This window comes from Patagioenas fasciata, chromosome 19 (genome assembly GCF_037038585.1).
Source record: "Patagioenas fasciata isolate bPatFas1 chromosome 19, bPatFas1.hap1, whole genome shotgun sequence".
Classification (NCBI taxonomy): Eukaryota; Metazoa; Chordata; class Aves; order Columbiformes; family Columbidae; genus Patagioenas; species Patagioenas fasciata.
The window spans coordinates 14487093-14512089 of NC_092538.1; the positions used below are offsets into that span (position 1 = coordinate 14487093).

The 24997-nt window shown below is 50.3% G+C and overlaps 1 long non-coding RNA gene across 1 annotated transcript; it reads right to left on the reverse strand.

Annotated features, from left to right (window-relative positions):
* Positions 1-4800: 4800 nt before the first annotated feature.
* LOC139829407 (uncharacterized) lies at positions 4801-5555 on the reverse strand. Its single transcript, XR_011741893.1, has 2 exons — positions 5438-5555; positions 4801-4885 (listed from the first exon to the last, which is right to left on the reverse strand). It is a non-coding gene; the product is annotated as an uncharacterized lncRNA (long non-coding RNA).
* Positions 5556-24997: the final 19442 nt, after the last annotated feature.

A 24997-nucleotide genomic window follows, 5' to 3' on the forward strand; every position in this document is an offset into this window, starting at 1 on the left:
TGGGATGGAAGGGACCTTAAAAATCATCTAGTGTCCACCCCCCAGCCATGGGCAGGGACACCTTCCACTGGACCAGGTTGCTGAGCATCCCAACATGGCAAAAAGTCCAGAAGAAAACCCAAAGACACCTTCCGGCACAGATCTCTACACCACCAAAAACTCATTGCAAGAAAAGGCTTGGAAAGCATACACAAAAAGGCATAATTACAAAGGAATGAAGTAGAGCAGTGGTTGAAAAATGCCCAGAAGTCACAAGAAAGACTCAGCCATCCTCCTCCAAAAATGCAGCCACCATGAGCTCGGTTATAGCCCATCTGATGTCACATTGTGCTTCACAAACTCCTCAACGACCTCCAGAGGGCTTTTCTTCTGAGGAGGGAAATACACAGCTGGCAAATCAGTGTGGGTCTACCAAGCAACCTCCACAAAAGCCCTGGGGTTGGAAGCAATGATTGTCTGTTAAAGCTGAAACATTTCGGTGCAGAAAAGGGAGCTTCACAGCAGGAGATCTTTACAGGGGGAAAAAACGTCCCAGTTTCCCGCTGTTTTACAGGAGTGTGCCGGAGCCGAAGGTCAGACACAGCGGCAAATCCATCACCACCGACTTCAGGAGCATTGGCTGGAACACAATTGCTGCACTTGAGCCACCACCCAAAAGAATGTTCTGACTAAAGCGAGAAAATGTCACTGTTGGTGAAAGGAACCTGTTCAAATTATTTCAGCTTTTTATACCAGAATAGAAGTGGAATCCGGGCAGCGGAATTTTTCAGTTTGCCCAAGTGCGACAGGAGAAAACTCCAGTTTCATTCCTAGGGCTGCTCAGTCTTTGAGAAACCCTTGAAAGGCCACCAAGAGCTATTCTTTAGGCTTCCTCTTTCCCTTAAAAGAAAAGAAAGCGCTGTTGAAAAGTATAAAAGGCTTGAGATTTGTGGAAGGGTTTGCTTCCGTGAACTGAAAGCAGGAGTGAGAACACGAGAGGGGATATTACAGGGCTCTACTTGACACGCAAAAATACTGCAGTCGCAAAATGGATGGAAAGCTTGGTCTTTCCGTGATGCTGCTTCAGATCCTTCTCGTCATACAGGAAACTAAGAACACCTTGGACATTTTTAACACGTAGTAAAAGCCTGCTAAGGTCAGTGAAAAATGCAGCTGCTTCAGCAGGCAAGCCAAGCCGAACCTGGTGTCAAGAAAACGAGACTGGCAGAGTTCAGGGCTGGGAATGCCAGGAGCTGTAAGAAATACCAACCTCAACAGCTGAGCAGAAAAGAGCTAAAAGATTGTTAGGATCTGGCTTTTTGCCTAAACCCAGATGCCCATTTTAATCCAAGAGCCCCTTCTGCTTTGCAGCAGGGGACAACAGGAATAACAAAAATTTCCAATACATAAGCGCATAATTTCTTGTCAAACTAAGCCTATGATGGGGTGTCGAACATTTTCACCGGAGGCCACAGCAGCCCCGCAGTTGCATTCAAATTGAGGATTTGGCCCACAGGGCTTGTGTTTGTTATGTGCATCGTGCTCCTTTATCGCCGACTCTGTCTCGTAACACAAAAGACATACTGGCTTTTCCTCCCTGAAACACAAACACGTATTTGCTTTCCCATCTATCAATAAATCGCCTTCCTTCCACATCAATCTTCCTCTTACTGGACATTCTGGGATTCAAATTGCTCCACCAAAGACGGTAAGATGTGTCACCTAAGTAAAAGATCTAGATGATACTTTCACCTCCATCAACTAGTACTGAAGAAAAACCAAAATCCTGGACCTTTCACAATAAGCCCCGTGGTAAGTCAGAACGCTTGCTGAGCCTGTCGCAAAACATCTGCCATGAAGATCTCACATTGGTGACCTCCACTAGTGGCAACCACGGCAAACCGTGTCTTATGGAAGTGAGGCCATGGGTATCGACCACACGGCAGCTCATCCCATTTCAATCCCTCCCCCAAATCTACCTGCAAGTTCTTGAGAGCTCCTCTCACCCAGGTGAGATGGAGAAGAGACATCCGTCCCTCAGCCCAAGTAGATTCACTAATTCCTACATTGGCTTCGCCATCCCAGGCTGCTCCCTTGAATTCTTGAATTAGATTCTGGAGGAACTGTTACTCTTTTAGCAACTAATTTGAATGAAAAAAACCTATTGCTATAATAAAAGCATTCTGAAACTAATAGACACTGGCAGATCATCTTCTCAGGCCATTTTGTCCATTAACAGCAGCTGTGTCACGCACCTGTGCTGTTAGATTGCCCACAGAAGAATTCGGAAGACCTATGAAGATGTCACATATTTCCTTATTTGCAGAACAGAATCTACAATGATTATTGAAGTGTATCACCACTATCCACATAAAATAAATGAGAGATACTCCATAGATAGTGTGAGGACATCACTATCATCTGTATCACACTTGACTGATGAGTTCTCTGCCCTTACCTGAAGTTTGAGGCCAAACTTTTGCCAAGAGATTTTAGATTTAAAACCCATCACCATCCGCCAGAACAATCCTAAGAAAACAGAACTAACCAGCCACCTCCAAAAACCATCTTCCAACTGCTCTTGGACACTGCACCCAAGAAAAAGACCAGCAAGACAAAATCCCCTCAAAGGGTCCCCACGGGGAGGTTGGGAAGACACAAGAGCGCACGCAGTTCACGTTTGGGCTGCAAAGCAAGCAGAAAAGAAAAATCCAAATAAAACCACAGGATGGGACTCGAGAACAGGTTGTGTCACAGAAGAACCAGTTTCCCGGTCCCAGCTCCCCTGCCAGGGCCAGAGCAACGGGACCCTGGGCTTTCCCCTCACACCCATCTACTCTCCCCACGAAAGGACATCTGGGTTCCTCCAGCGCCCACCACAGCCCAGCCTCATATCCAGCTATCGCTCCCAATAAATCATTTGGCAAATCAAGGAGCGGTTAAAACTAACGATGGTGAACAACCCACCAGAGCACAGGTCTGTGCTGACTTTACAGCAGCAGGGAAGTCTAAAAGACAATCAATATTTTTGCACCCATAAAATAAGAGGACACTGAAGGAATATCTGTGGAGTCACACTGGGGGTTTGTTTGGGGTTTTTGCTGCTCTTGTTTTTAGTTTGGGTTTTTTTTTTGGTTGTTTTGTTTGTTTGGGCCCATTTTGGTTTTGGTTGAGTGCCTTTTTTTCCCCCAGTCATCTTTCCTATGAGAACAGCAGCTTGAGCCTCCCTCTAAGGCTGAAGAAAGATTTAAATGTACTTCCTGGGAAAAAGAAAACCACACAAAAAACCCACCACCCAAACTTTGAGCCCAGCAGGAACTGTTTCAAGCAGCTACAAGCAACTGCAGAAACAAATAAGAACGTGTTAGGCTGTACCTACTAATCACCACAGGAGACACTAATATGAAAAGTGCTTCTATCTGCATTTTAGTTCCTGACACCTACCTGAACAGATTAAATTACTAAAGCGTTCACACAGCAAAATGGAAGCACTGCAAATAGAACCCAGCCAAATACCTGAACCATCAGCCTCTCTCCAGCTCTGTGTTGCTTGCAGGCACTTAGTTTGTGCTGTATTTGTATTTTTATGCAAGACTGAACACTGATGGAAAGGGAATCAGCATTTTCTCAGGCTGCAAGATTGGCTAACAACCTCCTTTCCCATTTCAAGGGGCAGCACACTTGCTTCAAAACTGCACTGCCTGTGCCCTAAACCCAGTCCACACAAAGGCTGCAAATCTCACACAAGCTACCAGTTATCATTCAGTTTTGGAGCATTTTGGGAAGCTCAGCCTTTCAGCGGAGCAGAAACTTCAGAAAGGTGCAGAGCAGATACTTACAGTGTTGTAATGATCGACATAAACCGCATTTCCCAAGCCAAACACAGCGTATCTCAGGCCTTTCAGATACGTTTTCCCAAAGCGAAAGTCACGCGCTGCCTCTTCTAACCCCTTGCAGAACCACGCTGCACTCTCGGTTGGCTGCCCGTCAGTGTACGTAGCTACCAAGAACACACAAACGTTCCTGCCGGTTGTCTAATAATATCAAGAGAATAGAAGAGATCGGTGCATTTCTCAGAACGCTTCCCATTAGTAAGACAACTGGAACACATGGGGAGTTGGAAGAAGTTAAAAGATGAGGTTTTTTCTAAGTGGGATTTTGGTGTGGGATGCTGCAGGTGATAACCCCAACAGTGGCGAACGGCCATCCCCCCTGCAGAGACGCCTTAAATTAGCCAGGAGAGATCAAACTGTCTGTCTGCTGCTTCACAGAGGTGGTACAAGAGAACAGAACATCTCCCTTCCCCACCCCAATCGACAGCTTCTTGAGCAGACTCTTGCAGCAATCAAGTTTCTCACTGATTCAAAAAAACAACTATCAATATTCACAGAAGAAAAATGCCTCAAGGATTACTCCATCTAAATATGACCAGCAAGGAGTTTTTAGCTTATGAGCCTGTGAAGGCTGCAAATTGTCACCATCTGCTTGTTCTGGCTTTGAACCCTTCCCTGGGGATACAGAGACAGAACAGAGGGACCTGGTGCAACCGCTCTCACTGAACTCACACCTGAGTTACAGAACCAGCTCATACCAAGTCACTGTCACCATCAAAATACTCTAGGCAATCCTCTCCTAGGAATATTCAAAATTTAGGTGTTTTCTGCTGAGGGTTGATGGGCTACACTTATACAGAAGGGAAGCGACTTTTAACACACAGCATTGGGAATTTCCAGAATAATAGGAGAGAAATACAAGGGGAAAAGAGCCTTCGCAACACAAGGAAAAGCTTTTCTTTATTAGTCATATTTATAAGGTACTTACCTCCTCTGGATCATAATCTCCCATGCTGATGACTTCCACAGGCAAACAAAGTGAAATAACGGCTTCAGCCAGACCTCTGGCAAACCTCCAAAAAAAAAAAAAAAATAGGAATTTATCAATTGCTTCAACCCAAGCATGGTAGCGACCAAACAACCCCCACACGCCCAGTCACAAGACACCTCCCACAACAGAAAGAACAAAGACATCCGAGAACTGGACACTGGACCTAGAATTCCTCATGTTAAGAAAAAAAAAAATCAAGTATATTGGCTGCAAGAAGAGAGTGACATGAATTTTAATGACTAATGATTTCACATTTACACACACCATTTTTTTCAAAAGCACCTAAACCAGTACTTGTCTCTGAGAAGACCCGCTCGCAACTACGGGTACGGCAAGAGTAAACTTTAAACTTCATCATCAATGTCTCTACTGCATGCGCCATTTAAAGCAAGTAGAAAAAAATGTTATTTTTACATAATTTTACGTTATCTTTCATGTTGGGCAATGACTTCTCATGAGCTAATGAACTTTCTGATGTTTACACTGTGCAATACTTCTAAGGCAAGCAACAGACTTGAGTCTCAATATTTCAAATTACTTCATGTAGGTGGGGAAAAAAAAAAGTAACTGATACCTTTGCTGTGCCAGTCTGAGACCCATAGAAAATCTTTACTTTGCCTCCAGGGTGGCTGATCCATTTACGAGTTTGTCTTCTATTCCTTCAGAAGAAGCTGGATTCCCATTGGATTTTTCACCCTAAGAAACAAGCACCACTTCTCATTCAATCCCTTTTCAAAGTGATGTTAACCCCATTCTCCCAAAACCACTTAAAACACCTATCCTGTGAACAGACTCTCAGCACTAATTAAATGAGGCTATCAAAGCATTTTAGCTTCTCACACCCAGAGAAAGACACAACCACGTCTCTGAACTAGGCCACGCTCCAATAAACTCAGGTCACACGCAGCCGGATCCAGCTGAACGCAGGAACCTCCCAACTCGCGCAGCAGAACTTTGCTCACCTGCGCAAGGAGCTTTTACCATCCTGAACAGCCTAATCCCACTCCCGTCCTAAAACCAGCCCAACCTCATCAGTAACATCAATGGAAAGAGGAACCCGAGAACTCCAGCACAAGTAGAGTGATTGATTTGCAGTGACAGAGCAACCCAGGCTGACACGATCTCTCAGTAACGACGGGAGAAGCGTTCAGCAGAGAGCTGCTCCAACATCAGAGCAACGAGGGCACCGAGTCACCCACAAACATGAGACCGTCCAGGCTGCGGATTATAACCCTCAGGTGCACTGAACTGTAAGGAACGTTCAAGGAAGAAACGTTGTTTTCACAAAACTGGGGAGCTGGCACCTGACCCCAGCGAGGGAAGGGACCGAGACACATCAGACTGTGAATCCTGAATGTAAAACAAAATCTCTTCAAACTAATCCCAGAATGCAAACTGACACCTGTATTTACAAGTTAATCTAGAGGGAAGGACGGCCAAAGAGCCAGGAACCCATTTTTAAATAGATCAATAAGGGAAAGGGTGTTGTTCGGATTAGATGAATGAAATACGTAAACTGAGGCAGGTGTCGGGTGCTCTGTAAACCCTGAAGAACCGACCAGTGGGCAACAGGGGAGGGAAATTGCACCCAGGGTTTGGGGGGATATAAACGGGGGCTTTTTGCCCTATTATGCGTGCCTGCCTTTAGGGAGAACACCCGGTCTTGCAAAATCATTAACAAAATGTGCTTTGCTGAGAGATCCTGCCTGGGCCTGTTCTATTGGCAAGGTGATCGTTTCCTACACGACCACACCTGGGCTCCGCAGTGACCCACGGGGGGGCCCACAGTGGGGCAGCACGTGTCACTGCACCAGTGGGGACCGTCACCCGGCAGCCACTCGCCTCCACACGCAGATTTCGGGGCCTTCTTGGACAAAAGCACTTCCATCTTCCCTTGCCTTCTTTCTGGTTTTGGTGGTGAGGAACTGAACGATGATCCAAATGCTGATCCCAATGATACAGGGAATTGACCTTCTCCCCTGGAGAAGTTGTAGAAACTGAGGGCAACAGAAAGTAGAAATTTGGAAAGGTTGTTAGATGAAGCTTGGAGAGTATTCAGTAACAGGGACAAGGAAGATTCTTGAAAGGATAAGTAAGTATGGAACTGAAGAGGTTGGAAGGCTTTGAAAGCCTTTAGAGAGAGGTCAGTATATATGTTGGGAAAATGAACGTTGGGGAAGGTACAGAGGAAGTAGGCAGAGAGAGAAACAGACAGTAGCAAGTTTTGAAAAAGACTGATGGGAACCTGGAATGAACAGAAACAAGTGGAATTTTTGGTGGATTGACAACAAGTAACAATTACATAGTAGGTAAAGGGAGTCACTGGCCAAAGTGAACGGGCATATTTTTGTGAACCTTTGAAATACAAATTGGGTAAACAAGTAGGTATTGATAAATTTCTATATATGTCCAATTCCTTCCAACCTTTTTGGGAGAAGGAATTTGGCCAGTAATAGAGAAATTAATACAAGTCAGGTTATAAACAGAATAATAAAGGACCTCTACCCAGTGGTAGCAAACACCTTTCTGACTGTATTAACTCTAATTTGATTTGGCTTACTGTTTTAGATTTGAAAGATGCCTTTTTGCCTCTCTCTCCGTGAAGCCAGCCAGACAATATTTATGTAAAACCCAGCTCACCTGGATGGTGTTGCTACAAGGATTTAAAAACAGCCCAACAGTACTAGGAAATCAGCTCGCTAAAGATCTTGAATCTTGGGAAGCCCCATCTGATGAAGGACAGATGCAACAATATGTGGATGATCGCTACCAGGACACAGAAGACATGCATAACCTGAACTGTAAGCTTATTGAACTTTGGGGGCTCCAAGGATACCAGGTATCACAGAAGACAGCCCAGATGATACAGCAACTCATGAGTAACTCATTTGGGCTATGAAATCAGCGTAGGGCAGAGGACCCTGGGCCAGGCTCGAAAGGAGGCCGTATGCCAAACATCAAAGCCTCAAACTGTAAAAGAATTACGGACCCTTCTTGGGCATGACAGAGTGGTGCCGGTTGTGTATTTATAATTATGGATTGTTTGTCAAGCCACTGTATGTGCCAGCAGCCACAGATCAGGAACACCTGCAATGGAATAAAGGAGCTACACGAGCCTTTGAAGAACTTGGTAAGGCTTTGACAGCGCCTGCTCTAGGACTCCCAGGTGTGAGTAAACCATTTTTTCTATTCTCTCACGAGAAGCAGGGAATAGCCTTGGGTACACTGGCACAGGATCTTGGCCCGTACCGACGAGCAGCGGCCTATTTCTCCAGACAATTAGATGCAACTGCAAAAGGGTGGCCGGGATGCCCGCGGGCAGTTGCTGCAGCGGTACTGAACATACAGGAGGCCCGGAAATTTACCATGGGTCAGAAAATGGCTGTGCTGGTATCCCACACGGTGCCTACAGTTCTAAAAGAAAAAGGGGGACGTTGGCTTTCCCCACAAAGATTTCTCAAATATCAAGCTAAATCATCCTCACTAACACTGTCAAGCCAGCTTCTTTCCTCAGTGACAACACTGGAAAACCAGTTCATCATAATTGCCTGGAAACCATTGAAACAACATAATCCAGCCAAGCAGATCTAAAGGACATAGGATTATGGAGAACACTGAGAACTGCCTTACGGACGAAAGCAGCAATATCCTGAACGGTGAAAGGCACGCTGGTTATGCTATAACTACTAGCCATGAAGTGATGGAATCTGGACCTCTGTCTGAAAGTACTTCAGCACAAAAGGCAGAAATAATCGCCCTTACCTGTGCTCTGGAACTAGCCGAAGGTAAAACTGTGAACGTTTATATGGACTCTAAGTATGCTTTCAGGGTCGTGCACGGAACAATTTGGAAAGAAGAAGGACTCTTGAACTCTCAAGGCACACATATCAAACGTGCAGGAGAAATATCGGCAGCTCAACTTCCTAAGAAGGTGGCAATCATGCATATCCAGGCGCACCAGAAAGCGAGCTCGGAATTGGAAAAAAGGAAATGAGCTGGTGGACAGGGAGGCAAAACTGGTGCCTAAGCAAAAGGTAAAAGCGGAAAGTGCCCTAGTCCCCGACGGGCAGGTTATTTTAGAAGGTAAGCCAGAATATACTAAGGAAGACCAGAAACTTAGTATAGATTTAGAGGAATCATATCATGAGGAAGGGTGGGCTCACGCCCCACAAGAGAAAACTTATTGTTACCTCCTATTTAGTTTGCCCTTTAGTAGCAGAAACATTATACGAACATTTGATCAAAAATAGTAACTACAAATTGGTACACTACTGTAAGACAGGTGACACAGCAACGCGCTCTTTGCCTCCAGACTAATCCTAAGAATATACCTAAGCTAGAAATGGGTCAAATTGGGAAAGGAAACGGACCTGGGCAATAATGGTAAATTGATTTTTCGGAACTCCCAAGAAAAGGGGGGTGCTGATATTGGTTGGTACTAACTGATACCTTTTCAGGTTGGCCAGAAGCACTCCCTACCAGAACAGCAAAAGCTCGGGAGGTAACTAAAACATGAGCACAAGAAACAATACCAAGGCTTGGTGTTCCAGCTGATATATCCTCTGATAAAGGGCCACATTTTAAATCAAAAATTGTACAGCAAATCAGTCAGCACTTGAGAATAGACTGGCAACTACATACACCTTATCATTCTTCATCCAGTGGCCAGGTAGAAAGAAAAAAAAAAAGATGAAGTGAGTCATCTAATTGAACAACAAATTGTAAATCTGGGGCAGGAGGCAAATTTGGCTTGGTCTCAATCTTCACCTTTGTCCCTCTTGCATATGAACAAGGACAAGGGCAAATAAGGGTTAAATCCTTTTGAAATCCTGGATGGGAGACCCTATAGTGTACAGAAGGGGATGTCTGCACAAGAAGGGGATGAAATTATGACTTTTTATATGGTTATATTGCGTAAACAACTTAACAAAATTGGGAAGAGTGTTTGGAACTTGGAGTAGGGGTCTGGATGGGCCAGTACATAACATCCAATTGGGCGATTATGTGTCTGTGAAGTCTCTTGCAGAAAAGGACTTTGGAATCACAACAGGAAGCCCATTTCAAGTCCTCCTGGCATCCTTCACTGCTACCAAGATTAAAGAACGGAATGCCCGAATCCATCATTCTAGAGTGAAGAAAGTCTGCAAAGCACCACGAAGGGTAACCCAGGCGCAACCTGGAAAATGCCGTTTCTTACGGTCATAACCCTAGCACACGGATGGGACAAAAATTGCCATGAGCAAGATCTGAATAAAACCATGGGGGAACGCTTTAAATTGGTGCTTTGGAATCAAAACCATCAGAGTGTATATATTACATTGCCCACTTCCGCAGAAGAAAGCTTTACATTTGTAGTAATTAACCAAAACCTTTCTGAAATTCTATCAAAGAAATTAGGTTATGTCCACCCTGACATGTTTTGGTCCTTCTGGACCTTCTGGGTAACCTTTTGGTCCCTTTGGTCCTTCTGGGTGACCAACCCAAACGGCACTTCCTACCTCAGCAAGAAGAAACCCGAAAGAGAAGACAAATGCTACAGCTGCAGTGAGCGGGGTCACCACGCCAAAGAACGCAAGCTCCCGTCGCAGCCCAGAAGATGCCATTCCTGCCGGAGCACCAGCCACATGGCTGTCAGCTGCCCCCAAAGAGCTCAGCAGCGCAGAAGACAAACACCAGGAGCCTGACTTTTGCATTAACATTAAAAATCTGTTGAAGGATAGAGATGGGTTTTCTCAGGTAGAAGTAGCCTTCTTACCTGCGGCCAGAGAAAACATAGACAATCATCACATTAGTAAAAGAATTTACTAACCTCTTAGCAAAGGGGGGAATGATACAGGGAACTGACAATTAACTAATTAACACTTGACACTTAAGGAACTAACCCTACCCCACATCACTAAAGACACTTAGAGAGCTAACCCTTTAACCCACATCACTATTGCCTAGCCTTGCTTAACTCTGTGTAACTTATTGTACGAAAAACAGGACTTCACTGACGCCTTGCAAAGATCACAATCCTCGGGTGCATCCTTGGGTGAACTAGATTACAGAAACTTGGACACAGTTTTAACCAACTCAGCAGTCTGAGACCCAACCAACTCATCACACTGGACCAAAGGTGATCGGGTACAGAGAAGAGGACCCGGGGTCACGATCACTGCGCAGCTGCAACCAGGAGGAGCCGGAGACTCTGGAAATGGTCTCCTGAACTCATTGCAATAAGAACCGCCTTCTCGGGGACAGGTTATGAATATGTACAGGTGTTCCTAAAACTTCCGTGAATATGTAACGCTTTACTGCATTTAACCAAGCTCACAGCTACTGTAATTTTACACACGTATTAGGTGAAATGATTCCCCGTGTGTCCGGCATCGTACCTAAATACATACCTTCCTTATAACCTCAAGGGTTGTAAGGTCATTCCACGCCTCACCAACAGCAACAACAGAATCAACGTAAAGTCTGTGCAGCCATAAGGACACCAGGGAAGTATAGAAGAAGTTCCACGTATCCATTGAGACATCTAGATCTGGAATAAATAACAGATTTAGCGAAAGCAGATTCCTACAGGATGAATTCAGTGTAAGCACACAAGAAAAATAATCATACAGGTTCTGTTCTAAGGAAAGGCAGAAAATACTTTTGTGCTGTGCAAGTGCCTGAAAGTAAAGAGTCCTTGCAAAACGTTCGCTGGCCTTAGTTTTGCGCGGACCTGACACAGGCAGATCTCTGGAGCTAAAAAGCTCCATGTCAGGGGAGAAATCACTGCCACAGAGGCTGCTGCCGAACACAGCCCTTGCTTGTGTACATGAGACACCACACTGGTTACAACAACAGCTTCGACCCAGACTTTCAAGGCCAGACTAAAACCTGGAAACCTTCAAAGTACTTTTTCAGAATTCTATCATGTGGGTGACGGTTGGTTCAGAACAACCCACACTGTTCTGAACCAACTTAAAAATTCAGGGTACATAACGCTGCAGCCAGGAGTGCACCTGTGCAGTCACCGACACTACCTAGCTCAGAAAAAAAAAAAAGCATTTAAGAGTTTAAATAAGGTTTGTTTGCAACACTGATGGACTGAGGAACGCAGATGACAGCCTCCTGCTGTTATCCACAGTCCTCTTGGATCTTGTTTCTGCAGACGTGAGACGAGCTCAGAAACCGAGCATTTCCAAGAGGCTGGAAGCTTTGCTAACTTATTTTTCCCCTGGGCTGTTACTAATGCTAAAAAAGCTTCTTTCCCCCTCACCCCTCCACAATTAATACTGAACCCCAAAAAAGAAAAGAGCCGAGGGGCTCCCAGGCCCGTTCAGCAGCTCATCCTGTGCCTCCAGCACGACTGGTTTATGTGGGCAGCCCACAGGGGTGGGTTTTACCCCTCCAGGGGGCTCCAGAAACCTGCAGCAGCCCAAGTACCCCACACCCTGTGCCCACCCCAGCACGCGCCATCCTGCACCCCCAGCCCATCCCTCCCGTGTTCACCCACCCCTCTAACCCCCCATACAAACCCCTCACACTGACCCCCACATCCCACACCCCAGTAACTGCCTCAGAACCACCCCCCCCAGTTATTACCCCTTCACATACCCCCAGATATCACCCCCCCACACACACACACACACATTTTCCCGCCCCGTGGTTATTACCCTTCCCCCCTCACACACACACACTCCCAGTTATTACCCCCACACACACACACTCTCCCCACCTCAACATCATTACACCCCCAGTTATCACCCCCCACCCTACAGCTATCACCCACCCCCCCATGGCTATTATTCACACACACAGTTATTGCCCCCTCCATAGTTATTACCCACACCCACCCCTCACAGCCCCCCCAGTTATTACCCCCACACACTTCTCCCCTCCCCACAATTATTGCCCCCAAGGGTTATTACTCTTCCCTCCCTCACACCCCCCGCCCCCCCAGCCCAGTTATTACCTTCACGCACAGTTATTACCCCACACACACCCCCCCGGGGTTATCACTCACACACACACAGTCATCACCAACACCGTTATTTGTCCCTCTCACAGTTACTACCCCTCGCATCCCCCCAGTTATTACCCCCACATGCACAGCTATTACCCCCACACACACACGCGCACTCCCCCCTCAGGGTTATTGCTTCGCCCCGTTATTACCCCCACACACCCTACAGTTCCCACTCACACCTCCCCAAGTCATTACCCCCGACCCCGCCGCTATCAACCCCCCACACCCACCCTCCTCTCATGGTCATTACTCCGCCCCTCACACACACCCCTTCCCCCGCCCCGTTATTACCACTGGCCCTCAGAGTTATTTAGCCCAAACCCTACGGTCACCCCCACAGTCCTCACAGGTTCACGCCCCTCACGGTTATTCCTCCCCCCATACACCGCAAGCTCCCCAAACCCCCGCCCCTTCCGGCCACCGTTTCCCGCCGGACGGTTCTTGCTGGCGCTCCTGGGGGCGGCGGCCACCAATGGGAAGGCAGCGTGAGGCGGCCCCTCGGCCGTGGCGCAGCGGCGGCCGCCGCCGTGTCCGTCTTCACCCCCACCAACCAGGGGGAAAGCGCCGGGAGGCGCTTCGGGATCGCCTGTTACCGCAACAAGGCCATGGGATGGCGCAGCGGAGCGTGAGTGCCGGCCCGGGGCCTGCCCGAGGGCGGGAGGGAGGCCGGCCGGCCGGCCCGTGTGGGGCGCAGGCCCGTGTGGGGCGCAGGCCCGTGTGGGGCGCAGGCCCGTGTGGGGCGCAGGCCCGTGTGGGGCGCAGGCCCGTGTGGGGCGCAGGCCCGTGTGGGGCGCAGGCCCGTGTGGGGCCCGGCTGGGGGGGGGCTTGTGTGGACCTCCCTTGGACACTCTGAAGAGCAGAGGGGCCCTGCAGAGGGACCGGGACAAATTGCAGAGCTGGGCAATCACCAAGCACATGAAGTTCAACAAGAGCAAGTGCCGGATCCTGCACCTGAGCCAACCCCGGCTGTACAGACAGACTGGGGGACGAGGTGCTGGAGAGCAGCTCCATGGAGAGGGATCGGGGGTTCTGGTGGACGGCAAGTTGAACGTGAGCCACCGGTGTCCCTGGAGCCAAGAGGGCCCCGTGTCCTGGTGCACCCAGCACAGCACGGCCAGGCGGGCAGGGGGGGATTGTCCCGCTCTACTCTGCGCTGGGGCGGCCTCACCTGGAGCATCCACTGTGTGCAAGGCTGGGGACACAGGAGAAAAGGAGACAAAGCTACTGCAGCGTGTCCAGAGGAGGCAGCGAAGCTGGTGAAGGTTTGGAGGGGAAGCCGAATGAGCAGCGGCTGAAGTCCCTGGGTTTGTTCAGCTGGAGCAGAGCAGACTGAGGGCAGAGCTCATGGGCTGCAGGTTCCTCAGCAGGAGCAGGAGGGGCAGGTCTGAGCTCTTCTCTGTGACAGTGACAGAGCCCGGGGAATGGCAGAAGATGTGCCAGGGAGGGTCAGTGGGACATGAGGAAAAGGTTCTTCACCCAGAGGTGCTGGACACTGAACAGGCTCCCAGGGAGGTGTCATGGCCCCAAGTCTGGCAGTGTTCAAGGAGAGACTGGACAATGTCCTCAGGCACACGAGGTGACCTGTGGGGTGTCCTGTGCAGGGACAGGAGTTGGACTCCGTGCTCCTGGTGGCACTGGGGGAGCTGGGAAGGCCCCTTTCAAGCCAAACTATTCTGTGATCCGTGTAGGTGCCTTCCAAGTCAGCACATTCTGTGATTCTATGACCCAGTTTTGTGGGGCAGCCCCGTGTGGGCACCCAGCTGTGGCAGGGGAGAGGCCCAGGTGGGGCCTGGCTGTGGAGCCGGGGAGCTTTTGTGGTACGCGGCTCTCCAGCCCAGGAAGGTGGTGGGATCTGTGTGAATCCGGGTACGCGGAGCGCCCTTGGGCACAGGGCAGTGCCCTGCGCTTTCCTGGGGAGTTACATCTCGGGAGTAGAAGTTTCCAGGCTCGTTGGCAGCACAGGTTGTTCCTCCTTGCTAAAAACTCATGTTCTTTTTTATATTGTTGACTTCACAAATTTTCTAACCGTGCCCTAATCTCTTAGAGAAAGATTTTGATGAGGTCCTGCAGACACACAGAGTGTTTGTCAACATTTTCAAAGGCCAGGTGGCAAAGAAAGATGATCTTGTTAAAGCATTTGTGACGGATGACCAAACAGAAATCTGTAAGATGGTAGGTTTCAACCACTTCGCGGTTAGCAGCTTTATAAAAGCTTGGAGAAGACTTTCCCCTCCAGGGCTGGTGACTCCAGCACTGCCCTGGGCAGCCTGTTCCAATGCCCCACAGCCCTTTGGGGAAGAAATTGTTCCAAGATCCAACCTCAGCCTCCCCTGGGGCAACTTGAGGCCGTTTCCTCTGCTCCTGGCGCTTGTTCCTGGGGAGCAGAGCCCGACCCCCCTGGCGCCAAGCTCCTTTCAGGCAGTTCAGAGATCAGAAGGTCTCCCCTCAGCTCCTGTTCTCCAGCTGAACCCCCCAGGTCCCTCAGCTGCTCCCATCACACTTGTGCTCCAAGTCTTGAATATTTGATATGTATTTAGCTGAAAAGAGTTCTGAATACTCTGTAGAATATACAGCTTTTATACACTGATGTCTGTGGACACAGAAAAAAAAAGAATTACCAGTGCTGAAGAGTTTCTCACCTAAGGTATATTTTTAAGGATGCAGGGGATGCAAAGGGGACAGTTGCTCACTTGGGGAAGTCCAATGAAATGTTAAGAACAGATCTAATTTCTTAGTCCTTCTTGGTAGGATATGAACTGTGGGCTTGTTGTGAATTCAAGGAAATCTGTGCATCTTTTTTTGTAGTTTTTCTGTGGTGAGTTTTTTCTTTGAAATCTCTCCGTGCTGTCTGTCATAATGACATACATTATTAATACTGTTATTTTTTTTATCCACTTCACATCTGACCAAACCATTCAAGCAATTGTTAAATTTAACAGAGTTACTAGATTTTTCACTCTGTAGTCAAACCCATGACATTTATTAACTGGGTTTTTTTAGTTATTTACTGTCCAGATTTTAACAGAAGGAGAGCTGCAGGTATCGGACAAAGAACGGCACACGCAGCTGGAGTAGATGTTTAGAGACATCGCGACCATTGTCGCTGACAAATGCGTGAATCCCAAAACAAAGAGGCCGTACACAGTGATCGTCATAGAAAGAGCCGTGAAGGACATTCACTACTCCGTCAAACCAAACAAGAGCACGAAGCAGCAGGTCTGTTTTCTTGCAAAATCGGTTTCAGGTCAGAGGTGGTGGCTTCAAGTGTAATTTCTCTGTTTGCAGCCACAGAGGGATCAGCAAAGCCCTGGGGGCTGAATTCTGCAGAGTGATTCTTCATCCAGCCGGTGGTTGAATGCTGGATGCAAACAGCTGCTGAAACTCGTGCAGTTTGTTTTCTAACAATTCAGGGAAGGGAGAAAGAAAGAAAGAAACTAATTAAAGCAGCAACAGTGATACGCCTGGAACAGAAAGAAAAGTTTTGTCCTTTAGTTTGATTGAGGTAATAGATTGGGCCTTGCATCTGAGCCACATGTTGGTTTGCAGTATAAGTGCTATTTAAGATTTCAGACGGGTTTTTTAAGTGTTGGAGGGATCACGAATAACAAGAACTCTGCCTTTCCTTGTTAATCTACCAAAGCAGCGTTCGAGCAAACTCCCTGCAGCGCTGACAAAAGTGTCAGAAGCTGATGCGAAGGATTTGAGGTTTTGGTCTGTGTGATGGTTTTCAAGCAGGTGTGTAAATGCTCTTTGTTTTTAACACCTTTGTAGGCACTGGAAGTGATCAGACAGTTAAAGGAGACCATGCAAATCAAACGTGCTCACATGAGGCTGCGATTTATTCTTCCAGCAAGGGAGGGGAAGAAACTGAAAGAGAAGCTCAAGGTGCTGATTAAAGTGATTGAGAATGAAGATTTCCACCAACAGTTAGAAATTGTAAGCGATAAAGCCTGGCAACTGTGTGGGAGTGTTATTTTTCTCTGCTAAAGTGGCTGAAGCATTTCAAAGGGTTTCCCCAGCTGTGCTTGGCAGAGAGCTAAAGCCAGATGCCTTTCTCTGATGTCTGCATCACCCAAGACACTTCACTTTTGGTTTTCCACCAAGCTGAGTGGTGCAGTCGATGCACTGGAGGGAAGGGGTGACATCCAGAGGGACCTGGACAGGCTGGGGGGTCCATGTGAATCTTGTGAAATTCATCCAGGCCAAGTGCGAGGTCCTGCACCTGGGTCAGGGCAATACCCAGTACCAGCACAGACTGGGGGAGGGAGGGAGGGTCAGACGGATGGGCAGCAACCCTGTGGAGAAGGGCTGGTGGGTAACAAAAGGGCCATAAGCTGGCAGTGTGCTCTTGCAGCCCAGAAAGCCAAGTGTGTCCTGGGCCACATCACCAGCAGGTGGAGGGAGGGGATGCTTCCCCCTCTGCTCTGCTCTCCTGGGGCCCCCCAGAGAACTGAGTCCAGCTCTGGGGTCCCCAGCGCAAGACAGACATGGACCCCAGGGGGTCTGTCCCTCTGTCACCAGTGCTGCCTCAGGCCCTCCAGCATTTTAGAACGATGCTAAAACCCAACCTGTGGCTGGCAATGCCAACCCAGGCGATGTGATGGTGAGTTTTGACCCACACTTATATTAACCCTCCTAAAACCAACATGGAAATGGCAGATGTTTGTGCCTCCTTGTGTGGAAGCAGCTCTGGCTGCCTCCTCCCACATCCCACCCTTGCAGCTCCAGGACAGACCCCACACTGGTGGCCCTGCCTGCATCTCCCGTCCCAGAACAGCCAAAGGAGCTGCTTGTTTTGGCCTCCAGCTGGCTGATTTAGCCTGGTTCCCTTTCTCCATGAGTGATAAAACCCGGTGCTGAGGCTCCGGTGTCAGTCCCAGCCTGTGCCTATCCTTCGTTGTGTGTCATTTCATGTGATTTTGATCACATCCTTGAAAACAAAAACAAACCTCCAACGCACTCAACCTCAGCCCTCCCAGGGCAGAGATATTTCCGCGTGGTGAACGCTCCCGTGCAAATTCTCCCGTGTCCTATTTTAGGTTTCTCACCGGCAGCGGCTGCAGACAACTGCGCTGGAGCTCCTGTCAAGCCTTTGGCAGTGGTTGTTGTGGAAGGAATAAGGGTCTCTCAGGGCAGAAGAGGAAATCTCTCCTTTCCTTCCCTGGGCTGTGTCACCCCCCCCCACCTGCCACCTAATGAAACCCCAATGGCATCAGCCCTTTCCCTCCCCTGCATTTCTTAATTTATTCCTTACATTATTAATTTTCCTATATTGGAGGGCACCGTGCAACCTTTCTTTTTCCAGTGTTTGGGAATGTGTGTGCTCCCCTGCGCACTGGTGGCGTCACCATCATTGGAGGGGTTGGACAGATGCAGAGATGAGGTTCTCAGGGACATGGGTTAGTGCTAGGGGTGGGTTATGGTTGGATTCCATGATCTTGAGGGTCTCTTCCAGCCAAAATAATTCAATGATTTTATGACCTCCATCATGGGGACGCCCCGACATGGGCTCTACTGCCCCATGGCCCCCATGGGGTGGGGACAGTGCCCTACTGTGCCCCATGCAGCTCCCCTGCCCAGTGCAGGCAGGCTGTCCCAGGCAGGGCTGTCCTGTGTGGCTCAGGGGTCACTTTGGCAGAGGGATGCTCCTGACCCTGCTGCTGCCTTCCTGGTTGGTTGTATTTTGGTGTTTTCTTACTCTAGAAACCCAGGCATTGCCTCTGGTGTCTTCCCACTCGCTCCTGTACCTTTTTGCCACTTGTCACATCCATTTCCACGGCCGCCTCTCCCGGGCCAGGCTAAGACAGCGGCAGTCAGTCCGATTGCACCCAGTGTTGTCTCCCGGGCAGGAGCTCGCTGGTGGGGTGACGTCTTCTCCTCGCCTCGCAGACATGGTGAGGAGTTGGGATGCGGTGTCTGAACACATTCAGGGAATGCTCATGATAAAGCAGTTGGCCTTTATCTTCTGCTCACAACTTAACAGTTTCAGGAGACCTGAAATTCCTGTGTTGCTGCGTGTCGTTGCTCTTCCCCTCCTTTCAAGGCAGCTAAAGCATCTCAGTGTTCCCTTGCATCTGGCAAACAGGCCACAGACCGGATTCTCCAAAAACTGAGATGGAAAAATGGAGTCCAGCTTTGTCAGAGAGAAGTCTTCAACACGTTTTGTGGCTTCTCTGTTGGCCAGAGTGCAAAGACCAGACCAAGAGCCTGAAACAACTGGCACCAGGGGAGGTTTTAGGTGGGATATAGGGGACAATTTCTTCCTGAAAAGGGCTGTCGGGCATTGGAACAGGCTGCCCATGGCAGTGGTGGAGTCACCATCCCTGTATGTCCCTTGGGACAGCCGTGTCATAGAATCACAGACTCATTTTGGTTGGGAAAGACCCTCAAGATCATTGAGTCCAACCGTTAACCCAGCCCTGGCACTAACCCACGTCCCTGAGAACCTCATCTCCGTCTGTCCAACCCTCCAGGGATGGTGACCCCACCACTGCCCTGGGCAGCCTGTTCCAATGCCTGACAGCCGTTTGGGGAAGAAATTGTTCCCCAGATCCAACCTCAACTTCCCCCGGCGCAACTTGAGGCCATTTCTGTTTGTCTTATCGCTTGTTACGCTTAGGGTGGTGAGAGCCTGGCCCAGGTTGGCCAGAGAGGTGGTGGATGCCCCGTCCCTGGAGACATCCCAGGCCAGGCTGGACGGGGCTCTGAGCAACCTGAGCTGGTGACAATGTCCCTACTCAGGGCAGGGGGTGTGGTGGGTTGCAACTTGGGCAGCTTTTGCAACGGATTTGTGGTGTCTCTGCACCCCTGTGCAGTTGTATGGATGTGACTGTGCTTGGCTGCAGGATGCTGGAGGAGGAGCTGAGGGCAAAACTGCAGTCCGAAGAGGCCCGGCGAGACCGGTCGCGAGCCCAGCTGCTGAAGAACGAGGAGCTTCTCCTTGAATTTGAAAACAGAATCGACCGCCTCCTCTTCCATCTGCACGGCATCACCGTGCCTGGCCAGGTATTCACCCAGCGCTGGGTGGCGCAGTGACGCAGCGCGGTGACACTTGGCGCAGCCACCGTCACCCCAGGTGGCTCATTTTGCCCACCAAGGTGGTTCTCTCCGTCTCCAGGATGACTCTCTCCTGTCCCGGGGGGTGGAGGAGAAGCTCCAGTACCTGGGCCAGAAGCTGCAGTACCTGGCACAGCGGGCGGCCCACCTGCCCCCTGAGTGCAAGATCCTGGATAAGAGCAACGAGATACGTGGGATGTCCATCCCTGCTGGGGTCTTCGGGGACCCGCAGCAGGCTCCTCCTGATGGCCCGTCCCAAGTGTCCCCCAGGGGGACATCAAGGGCACCTCTTGGGTTGTAACACCCACCTCCCCTTCAGCAATTAACCCAGGGTGTCTTTCACAGATTTTTGTGAAGGCCAGGGATTTTCTGGAGAAAAAAATGTCGAGTGATCCTCAGAACGTGGTGGTTTCCTTTGAGGAGAGAGACAGCAGCGATGACGGTAGGAGAGCTTAGCGGGGACGTGTCCCACGGCGACTGTCCCTGCCCCTGCCTGTTGGGATTTGTGACCATCCTCGCCTGTCTCTCCCTGTCCCAGCAGAGCCCAGCCCATGAGTTCTCTCCAGACCTTGGGGCTGTCTCCAAGGCTTTGAGCATGGGTGGTGCTTTTAGGTGGGGATGTGGGAGCATGAAGGCAGCTGGCGGGGTGGTGAGCATCGAACCACAGAAGGAACAAGAAAAGATGCTGTGGGGCAAGGAGGGAGAGCCTTGTCTTCGAAATCACCTGGTTGTGAAGAACAACCAGTGCTGGGGTCTGTCTGTGGCCTCTTCCTATTGGATGCTCTTGGAGGAGCCACTGAGTTTCTGAGCTTGCCACCTGTTTTGAATGAAGCTGGAGCTGCGTCCAGCACCGCGTGGCTCCAGACCTTTCTGGGAAGCCCCAGCAGCTGGGGATGGGCCACAGCAGCGGCACTGCCAGGCCCTGCAGGTCAGCCTGGGATGCTGGGCAGGAAGAGCCAGGGCTTGGCAGGAAAGCTCCCTGTGATGTCACCAGCCCTCCAAAGCGTGCTGGCTCTCCCTGGTGACATGGGCACAGCAGAAGTGGCCCTGCAGACCCTCCCCGGCCCGTTTCTCTCTGTTCCCTCCTCCAGAATCCTCTAAATCTGATGACGAAGATGACGAGCACGTCCCCACCCGGGAAGACATCAAGAGGGAGGGGCAGCTGCTGATCCAAAGCAAGAAGACAGCCAGCGTGTCACGGAATGCACCCCGAGATTAGTTTAAGGGACAAGAGGGTCCAAAACAACTTTTATTAAACCGGTGAGAAACAGGGTTTTAGCACTCCAAAAGTGACTTAAATATAGGTTCGGGTATCAGTTGAGGAAAATTATGAAGGGGCAGCAACTAGTACAACAGGAGGTCCACAGTGTGCATGCACGTGGCTTCACCCAAAACAATGCCGGAACCGCCCCTGAGGCCCAGAGGAGTACACGCTTGCCTGAACACGGTGCGGGATTATTCTTAAAGGGATATAGGTACTCGTAGTGAGTACGGAAAGTGTACGCTCGCGATTCCGCGAGGGTAAATTTATAATACACTCGCAATCCTGCGAGGGTTAATTTACTTACACGTGCAAATGTGCACGGAATACTACACGTGCTTATATGGAAGCACGGGAGGAAAATACACTCGCGATTATGCGAGGAAATAATTTTATACGTGTGCAAATGTGCACAGAAGGTTACTCGTGCATATGTGCACGGAAAGTATAAATACACTCGCGATTATGCGAGCAAATAATTTTATACATGCTTATATTAAGCACGGGAAGTTACAGGTGCAAATGTGCACGGAAAGTATAAATATACTCGCAATCCTGCGAGCCGTTTTACTCACACCCGTGGCGGCAAGGCAAGCGGAGTCTCCATCCCGGGGAGGAGGGCTCTCGGCGGCAGCATCTCGCCCGTGCTCCGAGAGACCCGCGACAATGGGCGGAGTCTCGACGAGAGTCCCGTTTTTTATAGGCTGATCAGACCTGACTCTAGGCATTCTAGAAGCTTCTCTGCACCCCCACACCGGTTGTGGGGTGCCCCTGAAGCCTCCAAACATCCCCCACACTGGCCGCGGGCACCCAGCGGCTCACTGGCGCCTCGGCACTCCCGTCTCCTAATGACCCTGAGCCCTTCTCTCTGTCACCCTCTTCCCGAATGTTCTGCAGGGTATGCTAAATTAGGCTTTTAGACATATCTGTGGAACAGGTTTTTTTCTACAAAGACTACATACAGGTTGCATTGTTTAATGGCAGCATGTACTAATATTATATGCTCAGGTTTCACAGCCACTGATAACATATCCATTTAGGCCAGTTTGATTAACAAATATATCGTTAAGTCTATTACAGTCTCTAACCCCAGGAAAAATACACCCACGTGTTTAGTGAGAAATTATATTACGGATATACGCTTGCCTGAATCTGGCAAGGAATTATTCAAGAAAATCCACGGGTTTATAATGAGGAAAACACCCGCCCAAGCGGCGAGGAATTATTTAATACACTCGCTGATCTGGTGAGGAAATAGCTCAGTTCTACCTAGTAAGTTATCGCTCACCCCAGCGAGGCGACGAGGCTGACCCAATCCCGGGAGGCTACTTTAGGTGGCGATCCTGCCTAAGGGGAGGCTTCAGGCAGACAGACCCGCAGCTCCGAGAAGACCACAAACGGCCATTCAACGGGACCCCGTTTATATCCGTGTCAGATCTGACTGTGGGCGGTCTAGAAGCTTCACGTCTTCTCTGCACGCCCCTACTGTGGCAGGGCAGCCGCGCTCCCCGCTGCAGACACGTTGGGTGAGAGAGGCAGGAAGAAGCGGGGAAGGGTAGAAGAAAGCCCATCGGCGCTTGCAGCCCGGTGTCCCCATGTGGGGACATGGCAGGGGCGGCCTGGGGAAACCCCTCCCGCTCGGGAGACAGTGGGGTGGGGGCAGCTCCCAGAAACCCCTGCCCACTGCAGAGCCCCTGGCAGGGCCTGGGGGGCAGGTGTGTGCAGCCCCTCTGTGACACGGTCCGAGGTCACAGTGGGACAGCCAGACGTCACAGTGGTGACAGTCCCCCTTTCCCTGTCGTGACCAGCATCTGCCCCACTCACCCCGGTGAGGCCGAGTCGACTCCAAGTGCTGAGAGCTGCTCTCGCCACCGCTCTGCTCTGGAGTAGCTGCTCTGCAGTGAGGAGGAGAAGGCGGAGAGAGGGAGCACGACAGCACCAAGGAGTGTGAAAGGTGGAGAAGGAGAAGGAGGAGGAGGAGGAGAAGGAGAAGGAGAAGGAGGAGGAGGAGGAGAAGGAGAAGGAGGAGGAGGAGGAGAAGAGAAAAAGAAGGAGGAGGAGGAGGAGGAGAAGGAGGAGGAGGAGAAGGAGGAGGACAAGGAGAAGCAGTAAAGCCATTGTCCAGCCACTTGCTGCAGTTGTTGACTTGAAGCAGCAGTGGAACTAAGATGGCAAGACAGCTCTTCTTGCAGCCTCACCTGAGCCCAACTATTGAGAAGCTCGAGCGTTATGGTAAGGCCTTCAGGCCCAATTTCACATGTGTGTCTGGGTCAAGGACATCTCTGAAATCAGGATGGAAACCCAAGGACTGTGGGGGGTGGTTGCTCAGGAGTGGTGACTGCAAGGAGGGACCTGCTTGACCATCCCAAAGGGCTGAGGGGCTGATGTGGCAGCCAGGGCTCCTGGTTCCCTTCCTGACGTGGCCCCTGCCTTCCTGGGGCAGCCCAGGCAGAAACCCCTGACCCCAAAGGGCTGCCCTTGCCTGGCGCTGGGCATTGCCCACGCTGAGCTCATGTCTGAATGGAAGAGCTGAAGGTGCTCGTGGGCCACGTGGGCTCTGTGTGTTCAGAGATGTGACCCGGCAAAACTGGCCCCTGCTGGGGAGACACCAGGGCCTGCCCTGAGCCTCCGAGAGCCGCGTGGAGCACAGCCCCGTGCCCCCGCGGGCATGGCAAAGCACTGCCGGCTTCCCGTGGGAGTGGGTCACACCCTGGAGAGCTGCACCTGCAAGGAAAGGAGCCCCTTGGAGGCAGCATGAGGTGTCCTTTGGTTCTTGCCGGGCTGGAGAGAGACCACCTGAAATGCCTGAGTGAAAGATGCATCGCTCCTTGGACAGGAGTGGGCCGAATGGTCTTGAGCTTGCTGCCTCAGAGCATGACAGGTCTTTCCCTTGTTTTTCCAGAGTTCGCTAAGATTTGGGCCAGCACATCGTATCACCTCAGCCTGCAGCTGGCTCTCCACCAGGTGGGCCTTACCTCCTTCTCCCCTCACACCCTGATGAACGCTGATCAAGTCCTGACAGCCCTTTGCCATGGGGTGCAGCTGTTCTTCCCCTGCGTTGAAAGCGGGAGCAACGCCCCAGCACGACACTGCAATGCACACAGTGACATGGACACCTTCTCTGTCCATTCAGATGTACAAGAAGGTCCCCCCGTCAGAGTTGCATGTGAAAACCTGGAAGCCTGGGACACATCTGGATTTATTCCAAGCGTGGGAACCCCCTGCCTTCTATCTGATTGAGCCAGAGGGTGTTTGTCAGCTTTCCCTCACCTATTTGGTTCTTCGTAGCTGAAGGGGGGTGAGAGGGAAAAGCGCAGCCCCTGTTTGTGTTCTCCCAAGGAGCCCATCTTGCTCCTTTGTGCCTCAGGCCAGGGCAGGGCACTAAACGCCATCAGCCTCCTCTGACAAGTCACCCGTCTGCCCCTCCAAGACTTCTTCCCATCCGCCATCTCCTCTGTTCCAGGCTGTCCGCATTCCCGGAATCGGGACTTTTGCGGTTGTCAGAAAGCGAGTAGCCCTCAGCGAGCAGGATCTGGTGATCGTGGAGAGACCCGTGTTTCGACCTGAAAAGGCTGTTGTGCAGGACCATGAGCTCCGCTATGGTTGCAAAGACTTCCCTGGTAAGCAGCGTGAAAGCGGCGCTGGCCCTTGAGCAGGGTGGGGAGGGGTGCTCTGCTCCCCAGAGGTGACTGAGGGGAGTACCAGCCACCCACCGCGGTCCTGCCAAGAGCTTCACTCGACAAAACCAGCCGGCTGTGAAAGGACCCTGCCTAGCTGTTTGTTTTAAAGAATCACCAGCGGACAATACAGCTAAG